The following is a 14,551-nucleotide window of genomic DNA, read 5'->3' as shown; positions in this document are numbered from 1 at the left end:
TTACCGGGATATTTTTCCCCAACACCAAGGAAAATATATGGCAATTGAAACAGATATGAGTAAAGCGTATGATAGAGTGGAATGAGATTTTATCAAGGCTCTATTACAGAAGATGGGTTTTGATCTTCATTGGATTACATTAATAATGGAGTGTATATCATCGGTTCAATATCGGGTCCTACTAAATGGTCAACCACGGGGTCTTATCGTCCCACACAGGGGCTTACAACAAGGGGATCCTTTATCACCTTATTTATTTATTATGTGTACCGAGACCTTAATTGCAAATATTAAAAATGCGAAAAGAGGGAAACACTTAACGGGAATGAAGGTGGCTAGATAATGTCCATCGATATCTCATTTGCTTTTTGTGGATGATAGTCTTTTCTTCTGTAAAGCTCAAAAAGAAGAATGTCAAACCATCCTTTGGATCTTAAAGGAATATGAGGTTGTATCAGGTCAGCTTATAAACTTCGATAAGTCCTCGATTCAATTTGGGCACAGAATTTAGGAATCAGCTATACATGAGTAAAGAGATATATTGGGCATCCAGAATCTTGGAGGCATGGGATCCTATTTAGGTCTTCCAGAAAATCTGGGGGGATCCAAGATACAAGTTTTTAGCTTGGTGCAGGACCGACCAAATAATAGAGTTTATGGTTGGACCTTCAAGTTTTTCATAAAGGGAGGAAAGTAAGTGATTATTAAATTCGTGGTTACGGCATTACCAAACCATGTGATATCTTGCTATCGTCTACCTAAGGCAACCGCCAAAAAACTGACGACCACGGTGGCACAATTCTGGTGGAGTCCTGGGGGAAGGACAAGAGGCATGCACTGGAAATCATGAGATAAAGTATGCCTTGGTAAGGAGGATGGAGGACTAGGTTTTAAGGATGTTATGGATTTCAAAACAGCAATGCTTGGTAAACTGTTGTGGCGTCTGATTGAGAAGCCAAATTCTTTATTTTTCCGAGTGTTCAAAGGATGGTATTATAGGAATGCATCACCCCGATTTTCTTTTATTCTCCGTCATATGGCTGGCTAAGCATCGTTTCTGCTAGATCTCTGGTAAGCAAAGGACAAATAAAGAGGATGGGATCAGGATCATCTATATCTGTATGGAACGATCTATGGCTCCCAACCACTCGCCCGAGACCAGCAAATAAAAATCAACACAATCTTGACCTAGACCTAAAAGTGGATTCTCTTATTGATTCTACTTCGTGAACATGGAATTCGCAAGTACTCAGGGCTTTGATGGATCCCCAAGATGTGAAAATTATAGAAAGTATACCACTGAGTAAAACTCAGATGGTTTACATGGATTGATGGCTTTTCACAAACAATAGGAAGTATACGGTTAAATCAGGGTATCAGATAGAACGAGTTTATCCAGACAAGGAAATACCACTTTTAATGTTTGGACCCACAGTTGATGCTTTGAAGGCGTTCTGCTGGAAAATACGGTGCCCCCCAAAGTTAAAACATTTTCTATGGCAATTGGTGATAGGCTGTATAACAGTCAAGAAAAATCTGAAAGCGCGAGGAATACAAGGAGACATATGTTGTGCACGTCGTGGAGCGGATGAGGAATCGATCAACCATGTGTTTTTTGAATGTCCTCCAGCACTTCAGGTTTGGACTCTCTTTAAGATACCATCAAACCCAACTCTCTTCCCGGCGAGCTCCCTCTTTACAAACATGGATCATCTCTTCTCGAGAGTCTCCCCACCAATGGAAGATCATCAATTTGTGTGGATACTTTGGTATATTTGGAAAGGAAGGAACAATAATGTTTTCAGAAATCTGGACATAGACCCAAGGGACACGCTCAAATTGGCAGAAACAGAGTTCATACTTTGGGCTGATGCACAGGTATTGAACGGAAATAGGACAGTATCCTAAGTCGAGATTATGACTCTCCCATCAATTCCGGGGAGGTGGTGTTTTACAGATGGTTCCTGGAAGGAGAATAAGATTTTCTCCGGGCAAGGTTGGCTGAGTACTTTAGAAGGTTTTGATGGGCTGTTGGGAGCAAGGAATATCTGGGCATGTCTATCTCCTCTACATGCAGAGATAGAAGCACTACTCTGGGCAATGGAATGAATGAAAAACTTACGCCAATTTCAGGTTACGTTTTCAACGGATTGTTTTGAGTTGGTGAAGATTGTTCTGGAACCAGAAGAATGACCAGCATTTGCAAATTATTTGGAAGATATTAAGACCCTGAAAGAAGGTTTCACATGATCAGAGATTATCTATGTACCAAGGACGCAAAATTCAAGAGTTGATAGCCTAGCATGCAGTGTCAGGAAGCAACCGTCGTTTGTTGTTCACATGGATCAAGATCTTCCGTAGTGGTTCATAGAGTCAGTATAGAGTCAATAGTTGATTTAAAAAAAAAAAAAATACGACCACAACCTTTGGAATATTAGAAATAGATAAAATTACTATATAAACATTATGAGTTTTTTCTTTTTTGAACATTAACTTTATGAGTTTTTCGGGAACACTTTTCTCTTCTATTCTAATATATTTTTAAAATGCGGCAGACTTCAAAAGATTTGCACCACACATTTTGACCTGTGGAAAATTTACACGTTTTTAGCATATTTCAAAAATCTACCTAACAGACTTATATTTGGGTTGTGGAAATTTGGTAGATTTAAATCAAAAATGTCAAAACGCAACCCTACCAAGTTTCTACATCTATATGATAGTTTTCTTTTTAAAACAAATCTGCCAAAATGGTATCTTTTACAGAATCTTCTGCAAAATAAATCCAAGTCTATTAACGACTCAACAAAGAACATGCACAGTACTCTGCAGTTGAGATAATATTTATATTGTTTGGGTTTCCGACGAACAAGTGAAACCAAATTTTTAACAAAAAAATAAAAATTATTTAATATTTAAAGATTTCAATATTTGTTATCTTTTAAAGTTGAAATATATTTATTGAAATTTATAAAGTTTGAAAACAACTACCTTAAGGCCAACTAGAGATTGATCCGCACATCCGTGCATATATTGGTTCTTACATTTTTATAAATTGATATTTGTTTTTCAATAATTAGTTTTATATATTTCAGATGTGCCATAATATAACTAATTGTATTCAAAGGACCACGACCGAATAGATTAATATTGTTATATTTTGTACAAATATTCGAACCCGTTTCAGATACATTTATTATTTAGATATTTTTAGGTTCCTATACATTAACCGAACTCATCCAGACCCAGAAGGAACCAACTCAAAACCACACAGTAAATTTATAATAATCAAGCGGGACCTAATTTAAAAAAAAAATATGATACCCAAAAAAAACAATTCATACCTAAATGGGGATATCCAATGTTCATGTTCAACTGATTTTAAAACTAATAAAAAAGACTATTTCTATGTGTTTGGCTAAATTAAGGGAATATAAATATATTTTTTATTTAGTAAAATAATTATATGGAGTGAAATATTAAGTGACAATAAATTTAATATATTTTTATTACTTTGATTAGAGTTATTATTTTATTCATAAAAATTATTTTAGTAAAACAAACTAAACCGAACATTTAACCATATGCAAAACCCAATTATTTTACTTTTTTGATTTAAAATTGGCACAAAGTTAATGTTGAAATATAATAAATAAAAATCTACACTATTATTATTATGGTAATATAATTAATGATATGATGTATTGTTAAGGTAATATAATTAATGAAATTATTAAACTGAGTGAAATATGAAAAAAAAATAATTAATGTAATTATATTGCTATTCATTTTTCCAAACAATTTTCATTTGTAGTGCTATTAATGTTTTCAAACAATTTCATTGTGTACTTCAGTTTTAATAATATAGATAGATGTTAATACAGAAAATATGATGTTTAAGTTAGTTTAGTTAAGCAAGAAAGTTAAAAGTTATTTTAGGCATCCGTAAGAAAATATTAAAATTTTCTAACTAAGCAACCACTCTCAAATTATTGTTGCTTAAGTTTTTTAAAAGAAAAGTAAAATTATTTAATCAATTATATTAGCATCAGGTTTGTTATAAATCATATTCTGGATGTCCATAACCGGCCCGGTTCATAACCGGCCCAATGCTAGAGAGAGAGAGAGTCGACCGTGAGGAGAGAGAGAGAGAATCGGCATCTTGCCTTTTCCTTATTAGATTATGATTTGTACTATTTCCATATTTGTATTTCCTTTCTTTAGTCTTTCCATTACTATGACGGTGTAATTCCCTATATATAAAGGGCTCCTTATGTTTATGAATAATACAGAAACATAGATTCTATTCTCTAGTTTCACAACACGTTATCAGCACGATAGAATCTAAATACCTAAGCTAAAACAAACCGCCTAAAACCCTAACCCTAATCGGCGAACATTCTTACCGGTGAACCATCCTAATCCCGATCGCGAAACCTTACATCTCGATCCTTGCTTGCAATCTGTTCCTGATCAGCTTCAGCCTAAGGTGTTCCTGATCCTAGCTCAGACGATCTCGGCTTGTTCAACCTCAGCTCGCAAACAAGACGATCTCAGACAGCTCGCGGACAGCTTGCTACCCGATCAGCATGTTGGACAGCTCGCGTTCCCAATCTCAGCAATCAGACAGCTCGCGACAACATTAGCTCACGTTCCGATCAGTTCCAACTCGCGGTTCATCTCTTTGGTGGTCCATTCAACCCTACTTGAGGTTAAGGTAATTCGAAACCTTAAAGAGAACCCATAATCGAATTTGATTGTTTGATAAGAATCGAAACCATAAAAACTACAAACCTTAATAGTATGATCTAATGTTGAAATCAAAACCATAGGGTAATAGATCAAAACCCCAATGAGTAAATCGAAGCTCATAATCATAAGTTCGATACCCCAAACCCTAATCGAGATTGATTGTTTGATCAATTAAAATTGAAACCTTAATGGTTTTGAATCTCAAAACCTCAATTATCTAAGATCAAAATCGAAACCCTAATATCCATGATCCTAGCCGCATACATGCTTATTGCATGAATGCATGCAATCGATTTTATTTAAAACCCTAATACTAAAACACATTCGATTTTATAAACCCTAATTTGAAATCAAATTGATTGATTGAATGAATTAAAATCGAAACCCTAATCTAATGCTTTCAATCGAAATTGATTGTTTCAATGATTGTATGTTTGGATATAGTATGTTAGCCTTGATTAATTAAAACCGTATTGAATTTGATCACATAGAAATCGATTGCTAGGATTGATAATCTCATTCTTGAATTTGGTTGTTTGAATTGATAAAACCGATTGAATGATTTTCAAATTGAAGTCGTATTGATTGTTTGATCGAAACCCTAATGTCTTGAAATTAAAATCGAATACTATCTTGTTTGATTGATTAAAACCGAATGCTTGAATTGAAATAGAACTTGCTTGCTAGGTTAAATGATTTATGCATTCTCGTCTTGATAATGATCCGGCTAGTATTGATAGTTTTCATACATTCTCGAATCAACCCTAATTGTTGCATTGCTCGACTGTTTGATTGCAATTACACATTGAACTCTTAGAGAACCGTTTGCTAAGATTGAAAACAAATGACCATTGTATTGATTGCATTAAAACCGTTTGCTAAGATTGTAGCCGTGCGGCTTGTTTGCATCATGCATGCATAATAGTACGAACTGATTGCATATAGAATACGAATGCTAAGATTGAACATGTATGCATCATATACGAATGACCTATTTGCATCATACCTAGAATATGGATTGCTTGAGCATATTGATTGCATTCGCTTGAACACTTTTAAATCTAAATTATGAAACATATGATTTCAGATGTCGAAAATCAATAACTTGGATTTTGTTGCCCTAAGTATCTCTGGAGATAATTACTTGCAATGGGCACTTGATGCTAAGATCATCTTAAAATCCAAGGGACTCGGTGAATGTATCACCGAGGGCAATAATGCAAGTGAGAAAGATAGGTATGGAGCTATATTAATTATACGCCATCATCTTATTGAGAGTCTCAAAGATCAGTATTTGACTATTGAGAATCCTCTAGACCTTTGGACAGAGTTTAAAACGAGATATGATCACCAGAGAACGGTGTTATTACCAAAGGCTACGTATGATTGGAGGAATCTCAGAATCCAGGACTTCAAGTCCATGGACGAGTATAACTCGGCCCTGTTTAAGATAGTTTCTAAATTGAAACTGTGTGGTGAGGATATAACGGATAAGAATATGCTTGAGAAAACCTTTTCCACCTTCCACACAAGCAATGTGTTGTTACAACAACAGTACCGTGAGAAGGGCTTCACAACTTATGCTAATCTGATCTCTTGTCTCTTGCTCGCTGAGCAGAACAATGAACTGTTGATGAGAAACAGTGAATTGAGACCTCCTGGAACAAACCCATTACCTGAGGCACATGCGGCCGTAGAGGATAAGAAAGAGTCGAACCATGTCCAGAGTGATAGCCAACACGGCCGTGGTCGTGGAAAATGGCATGGACGTGGTGGTCGAGACCAAAACTCGTTTGGTCGAGGCCAAGGCAACTCATATGGCCGTGGCTCCTATGGAGGCCGTGGACATATATGTGGGAACCGAAATTCGCACTGTCGATTTCCGTTTAAATTAGGAAACTAGGAAAACCCTAATTTCCCAGAGGTCCCGGATATCTGCTAATACCACACACCAAGCAATCAGAACACGAGATAACAACGATAAAGTATAAGAAATCGTAAAAAGAGAGCAAAGAGAAGTCTTATTCCGAATTTGCGTATGAGCGTTTACAACAAGGTATAAGCCTGGGCTCGAGAGCTGTCAGCGAGATTCCTAGTTCTAAAAACCCTAAGACGGCTAAACCTAATTGAGTCGCAGCTCGAAATAACAAAAACAGAAAGTTGCCTAATTGCTCTAAGTGCTAAGTTTTCTGTCAAAAAGTCCATCTCCATGCCTCTCGCCTAGGACTCCTTATATACTGGCTCCTAGGTCGGTTTACGCTTTTCCTCTTCTGCCCTTAAGCCGTCATAGCATAAAAATGGAGATATTCCATTTTTTCCGATCTTCGTAATTATCTTCAAAATTTCGTATTTATCCGCGGAAACTTGACATTTATCTTTCCTTGCGAACCAAGCGTAAAACGTCATGCGGCTTACGGGCTGTTGGTTAAGAAATCGTAAGTTGGGCCTCGAGTCATGTCTTAGGTCCCTTTGGGCCGTCTTCTGCCTCGAAGCGTTTATTACGGCTTCTTTCGATAAAGAATGAACTTTCCACGGTTTTTACCGTAAAGTTTGATCGATGACTTAGAATGGCGGGAAACATGAAATGGGTTCGCTACGGTTTTCGGAAGATAGCATCGAAGGATAGACAAGAATGCATGGACTAATGTCGCATTGACGTTTTGGTCGAGCTCGGTCGCTACTTAGCGACCGAGCGAAACGGACGCTCGGTCGCTACGTAGCGACCGAGCTTGGCTCGAGCTCGGTCGCTACGTAGAAGCTCGGTCGCTACGTAGTGACCGAGCGGGACGGACGCTCGGTTGCTACGTAGTGACCGAGCGGGACGAACGCTCGGTCGCAACGTAGCGACCGAGCTCGACCAAGCTTTGGCTCGAGCTCGGTCGCTACGTAGCGACCGTTCTGTGTGCATGTGCGGTAGTTGCGTAATAACCGAGCTTGGTTCGTCCGTGTTCTGATCGTCATACTCGGACCTATTTGTAGCTGGTCTGGGTATGTTTCCAGTGGCTTATGTTTGATCTAAATAGAATTCGAACGAAGCTTTATCTTGGGAACATACGTTGCGAAGTTTTCTTGACCGAGCATGATTTGTTGCGGAAAGACATACTTGTATTCTGCGGGGATTTAGACGTTAACTTCATCGTAACCGTTTTCGACCACAACAGTTAGCCCCCAGCTCGTTAGAATCGTGGATTTCTAGTGAGATTCTAGCGCGTGGTATGACGAGTTCGGACGAGATTGGTGTATTTGGGCGAATTTCATGTCCGAAAATCCGCAAGTAAATAGTAATTTCTCATGCCTATAAGAAGGGAGGTAACTTCTTCACAACCTTTACACTTACTCATTCTCATAGAGAGGTCTCTTAAAAAAAAAAAAAATTCCTCTACCTTTTTCTTCTTGATTCTTAAAAAGAAAATAAGAAATGTCGAGTAAGAAAAGAAGTTCGAAGAAAGGGTCCTTGCCCGCGAACGTTCCTGAAGAGCTCCTTGCGCCAAAGGTAGAATTCGTTCCTCGTTCGGTAGACCCGACCAAGAACGAGGCATGGTGGGTCGCATGTTATGGATCGATCACACCTCCAAAAGAGAAGTCATTCCCGGTCATGAACCGTCGCCCGGTCGAGGAAAGTGCACCAAGTAGGAGTACTAGTGAATTCCTCTAGATTTCTACAAGATTTCGGATGCGGTGGAGTTCCGGGTTCCTTGTCAAGGAGAGCGCGCTAGCAGTCCCCCGGAGGGTTACTTTACTTGTTACGAAGAATTCGTAGTGCGCTGTCGCTTGTGGTTCCCGATTCCCAAAATTATCGTCCGTGTGTTGGATCATTTCGAGGTGGCGATAAGCCAACTGAATCCCCTTGGCATCCAGCACCTCATTGGAGTCCTGATCCTGAGCTACGAGCATGGTCTCTCCCTTACCGTCGATCACTTTGAAGCGCTTCTTAGGTTACAGATCGTTAAGGATATGGACAAGTATAGGCTGGTCCCTCGGAACTTCATGTCAGTGGTTAAAGGGTTTACTTCCAACTTCAACTCGTGGAAGAAATTTTTCTTCTTCGTTCGTATAGACGCTGCGTCTGTTGAAAAGAGTTGTATCCCATTGTTCCGGAGGTTGCCGAGCGATCGTCCCTTCATTAATCCTCTTGCTCTGTTCCCTGAGGATATTATCGCGGTGAGGGATCTTCTCAGGAACGGTCCTTTTTTCTGGACTTCTTTTACGCCGAAGAGAGTTTGAAAGGCGTTGAGGTTTGTGCATCCAAGTCCTGCTTTGGGCGGGGAAACAGGGAGTGACTCCGATCCCGACGAGCAAGGTCCCGACGCTGCTCCCACGGTTGCGACGGGGCTGAATTCTTCGAAGGGGAAAGGCATTGACCTTGGTGACATAGAGTTTTCGGTGGACGATTTCATGCTTCCAGGATGGGATCCAGAACTTGCTTTCAGCGATGGAAGCGGTACGAGCGAGGTCCCTATTCCAGACTTCGATGATTTCTTTGCTGGTCTTCCCTCGGGCTTCGATGCTCCTCCGGCTACGAACGAGTCGGGGAGGCCAAAAGTCGTCACGGAAGGATCTCTATCATCAACGGGGTATAGGCTTCAAGGATTTTGACGATCGTTTCAAGTATATTTTTTTTTGCTTATAACGTGTTAATCGGTTTTGCAGGGCTTGAACTTGCTTTGATCGGCCATTGAGGCGAGCCATAGAGAAGTTATGATCTATCGCTTTAAAGTGGAGAAATCGGAAAAGGATCTTGCTCGCATGCGAGACGAGATGTTGGCGCGAGATGCGCAACTTGCTCGTGATCATGCGAGGGCTGTTCGTAAGGCGGAACGGAAGGGCAAGAGGGAGATTGTCGAGGTGATGAAGACTCGTGCCTCTCAATTCCAGGTCGAGTACAAGAACCTCAAGGATGCTTTCACCTCGCTAGGCGATTTCCCTGAGTGTCGCGGTTCAGTCGGGAGCTTTTGGAAGACGCGGGCGGATGATTACGTTTTCGAGAAGGAGATGGAGTTAATGAAGGGTGGCATGAAGGATCATGCTCGCGCTGAGGCGCTCATTCCTCCGATCGACGGGAGGATTCAGGGATTTTGGGATCCCATCCCGGTTTCTCCTGATGCCGTAGAGACCACGATCGAGTTTTCCGGTGATTGCGAGGAGGTGGATCGTTCCGCAGATGCGTTTGGAGCTTCGTTGTCCGGGAACATTTACTTTGAACCTTGAGAGGTGGAGTGAAAATCTGGAGGGAGGAGGTCGTTTATTTATCCTGCGTTTATTGTCGAGTATGGCTTTTATTTCTTTTTCTGCCGAGTGTGGCTTTGATTTCCCACCGCTTTATGCGGTCTTTATATATGATGGGCGTTTTATTTCGAATTGTTTCGAGTAAATTTGAAATAAATTTGAGTTGTAGTCTCATATTTAATTCCGTTGGGACATTCAATCTGTCGGTTCGTTCGTGACTTTTCGTAAAAATTTCTTATTCTTACAACTTTCGGGAACGTTGAGATGTGAACGGAGAGACATGGTTTAGGATCTCGTATCGTTTAGATATCATGTCTTGAGATGTCTGAGACCAATGCGATGGGTTTAGGGAAAGACCTAGGTTTACTCTCGGTTTTAAGGTTTGTGCGGTGACTAGCCGGCTATCGATTTTCCTGTTGCGATTTCTACCTGATTCGTACCGATTTAAAGTCCGCGATAGGTTCTCGGCTTATATGACTTGTATGGTATGAATCGAGCATCTTTCCAGAGACAATTTTTAAGCCAACTGGAAGTGCCAGACCAAAATTTCGGATTTTTTTTTTGTAGCGTGTTTTCGTCCTTGTGTTGGACGTTCACAGATCAAAAGAGTGATAAAGTTGCGTTTGTTTTAAGACGGCTGATGCGTTTGTCGGGGCCAATCGACGAATGGGGTGTATGGTTTTTGTGGTCATGGTCGGACAATTTGTTCGCATCGTCTCGAATTTTAACTTGGCGACGTCTCGCGGTTGTTTTAAAGACTATACGAAATATTTTCGGTGCTGAAGAAAGATTATTTTCCGATTTTGGGCAGGATGAGGCCGCTGACAAGAGTCATAACGTTCGTAGATTTTCTAGGCGTGTCCTGAGACTTTTGCGTTTAACTGAAGCGTAAGCGTTTTAATTAAAAAGGAGCAATGCGTATTGTAAAGAGAGATTATTATTTTTTTTTTGTTTTTAAATCTCTAAAAATTCGATTACAATAACGCGTCTTTTCCTATGTGGGAGTATACGAGTATACACACCCACTCCCCCCCCCCCCTTTTTAGAGAGGGGGATAGCTAAACTCGTCTTTCGACGAGCTGCCTACGTACCTCTTTCGAGGATCAAGCCATCTCGTAGTTCTGTTTTATGCCGCGAGCGTTTTTACTCGGCGGTTGTCGCCGTGCTAACCGCCCTGATCGTGATGACCGTGGCCGGGTCAGCGTTCTCTTCCGGATGTTCCGGTTGAGTTGTAGCGTCGGCTTTGGACTCGTGTTGAGTTTCGACGTCCGAAGCGTTTGCGTCAGCAGACGATGTTAAATCGTCTTTCCTTGAAGCGTTTTTGGCCGAAGATTGATCTATCTTCGTGCGCTTGCGATTTGCCGTTGCCGAAGTCGTCATTTACCCTAACTTGTGCTCCGCGAGGAAGCATAGTCGCGACTGTTTCCGACATCCCCAGATAGTTACGACTCCGTTTGGGGTCGAGAATTTGACACCTAGGTGGTATGTCGATGGAACGGCTTGCATGGCGTTGATCCATGGGGTTTCCATGATCATGTTGTAGATGGCAGGATGATCGATCACCGCGAATTCGACGATTTTCATGATCTCCTTGGCCATGACTGGCAGCTGGATTGACCCGAGGGTCATCGATACTTCTCATGAAAACCCCGTGAGCGGTTTCGGTGTTGGAGTTACTTCTCCGAGTTCGATGCTCATCCGATTGAGAGTGTCGCGGAAGATTACATTGACCGTGCTTCCCGTGTCAACGAGTACTCTTCCGAATTCCAGAACTCGTATGACGAGATCTAGGACGTGCGGATCGCAATGAGGTTGGTCGATCCCGCCAGCTTCCTCCTTCGTGAAGGTGATTGAGCAATTTTGACCATCTCGGGTAAGGGACCATGTAGGCCAGTTTGCGCTCGACTCCGACTTCCGCTGGTAAGCCTTGATGGCCGAAACCCTATTGTTGCGGAATTGCGATCCTCCAATGATCATGTTGACTCTGCGACGATTGTTATCGTTCCCCTTGTCGTCCGGCCTTCTGCCGCGTTTATCCCCGGATTGGTTTCTTTGAGGAGATTTCTCCGCGGGCGGATTTCTGTCTGTCTTCGGGGGGCGATCGGTCTCGAGGATGAGATCTTTCACGCTGGTCACTTCCGAGAGTTCTCCAGCTAGTAGCTTCGTGGCCAGCCTTGCTCCCAAGACTTTGCAGTTAGTCGTGGAGTGTCCTCGGGACTGGTGGAACTCGCAGAAGGTGTTTTCGTCATATCCTTGATTGCGAGTCCACGTATTACCCATGGTTTGGCCCTGGTCCAAACTTATCGCGTAATTGTGCGCTCCTTGGAGGTCTTCCCCCTCGTGATGGACATACTTGTCGTTATGAGATTTCTTCTTCTTCGTTTTTGGATCTACATCTTTCGAGGATGGCCTTGCCGACTTATGTTTTTGCGATAAGACTTTCGTTTCTTCCTCGATTATGATGTAGTCTGTCGCCTTGCGGGGGACGTCCTGGATCGTCTGTGGTTTGTCGAGGGTTATCCATTTTCTGAATTTCGACTTGTACCAGAGCGTCTTTCTGAGCGCTTCAATGGCCACCTTGTCACTAATCCCGCTGACCCTGGACATTACCAGCTTGAATCGGCTGATGAACTCGCGGAGGGGTTCATCTTCCCTCTGGGACAGACTCCAGAGATCGACATCGGAAGTTTCTCTATCTATGAACATGGAGTATTGCTTGAGAAATTTCGATTCGAGCTGCCAGAAACTCCCGATAGAGTTTCGCTTAAGGCGTGCGAACCATTCGAGGGCTGCTCCTTCCAGATTCTCAACGAACAGGCGGCAGTAGCCGGCGTCTTTTTCGTCGTCCTTCAGTCTCGCTCTTCCCATCGTAATGTGGAAAGCCTGAAGATGCGCCTTCGGATCGGTCGTACCATCATACTTCGGTACTTTGATTTTTCCCGGATCGGATACCCTCATAACTGAGATGCGAGTGGTGAAGGGGGTCTTCCGAGCCCCTTCCAGCAGCCTGTCGATCTCGGGTGCAGCGCTGGTAGCGTGATGGATTTGGGATTTCACGGCTCTTACTTCTGCCGCATTCTTGGTAATATAGTCGCGAAGATCGCGGATATCCGACGTCTCACCAGCAGATTACCGAGCCTGTCGGCGTTTACTGCGAGTGAGCTCGGTTTGCTTTTCAGCCAGCTGTTCTTGTTCGTTCCAATAGAGGACTTCCTCCTCTTCCGTCATCGGTTTGTCGAACGGAGAGCTTTCCCGAGCAGATCGGCTTCTTGTCCTTCTTGGATGTCTGTCGATGTCCTCATCGGTATTGTTGGAGACATCACTAGGATCCAGGTCGACGTGCTCGACTTCGTTATCCTTCGAATCTTTCGCGGGAGGTGGAGGAATTTCAGGGTTCCCCCTTTCGACGGGAGATTTTTCGCTAGGGTTTCGACCCGAAGGCTGTTCCCGCGCGGCTCCATGCCTATCGAGTGGGGTAGCGAAGTCGAGTCTTCTCCTGCGGACTTTAGTGGTTCCGCGGGGACGGATTGCTCTGGTCCTTGCCGTTAAGGTTTCAACCTGTTTGGTCAAGGTGCTCACGAGCCTGTCTTGTTCTTCCGACCTTTTTTCGTAGGTGGCAAACATCTTTTTAAACTCCTCGAGCGCTGCGGCGTTGGCTGGTGCGTTGGCCGCGGATACGTCCGCTGCGGGAGTGTGCAGATCAGTGCCACTGCTTCCGTTAAGAGGAGTCTGCACGTTATCCGCGTCGTCAGTTGACATGTCTGGTTGAGCGTGATGTGGTCGAGAGTTAGATTGATCCGTACCCCCCCTCCTTCTAGCGCCAAACTGTGGGAACCGAAATTCGCACTGTCGATTTCCGTTTAAATTAGGAAACTAGGAAAACCCTAATTTCCCAGAGGTCCCGTATATCTGCTAATACCACACGCCAAGCAATCAGAACAGGAGATAACAACGATAAAGTATCAGAAATCGTAAAAAGAGAGCAAAGAGAAGTCTTATTCCGAATTTGCGTTTGAGCGTTTACAATAAGGTATAAGCCTGGGCTCGAGAGCTATCGGTGAGATTCCTAGTTCTATAAACCCTAAGACGGCTAAACCTAATTGAGTCGCAGCTCAAAATAACAAAAACGGAAAGTTTCCTAATTGCTCTAAGTGCTAAGTTTTCTGTCAAAAAGTCCCTCTCCATGCCTCTCGCTTAGGACTCCTTATATACTGGCTCCTAGGTCAGTTTACCCTTTTTCTCTTCTTCCCTTAAGCCGTCATAGCATAAAATTGGAGATATTTCATTTTTTCTTATCTTCGTAATTATCTTCAAAATTTAGTATTTACCCGCGGAAACTTAACATTTATCTTTCCTTGCGAACCAAGCGTAAACCGTCATGCGGCTTACGGGCTGTAGGTTAAGAAATCATAAGTTGGCCCTCGAGTCATGTCTTAGGTCCCTTTGGGCCGTCTTCTGACTCGAAGCGTTTATTACGGCTTCTTTCGATAAAGAACGAATTTTCTGCGGTTTTTACAGTAAAGTTTGATCGATGACTTATAATGGCGGGAAACATGAAATGGGTTCGCTATGG

General features: G+C 42.4%; 1 pseudogene; it reads left to right on the top strand.

Annotated features, from left to right (window-relative positions):
* The window catches only part of LOC106441591, a 54,489-nt pseudogene that overhangs the window by 31,894 nt on the left and 8,044 nt on the right, over positions 1 to 14,551 (top strand).

This window comes from Brassica napus, chromosome C1, assembly GCF_020379485.1.
Source record: "Brassica napus cultivar Da-Ae chromosome C1, Da-Ae, whole genome shotgun sequence".
Lineage (NCBI taxonomy): Eukaryota > Viridiplantae > Streptophyta > Magnoliopsida > Brassicales > Brassicaceae > Brassica > Brassica napus.
The sequence above is the reverse complement of the archived record's forward strand: the minus strand, read 5'-3'. Positions and strand labels throughout refer to the sequence as shown.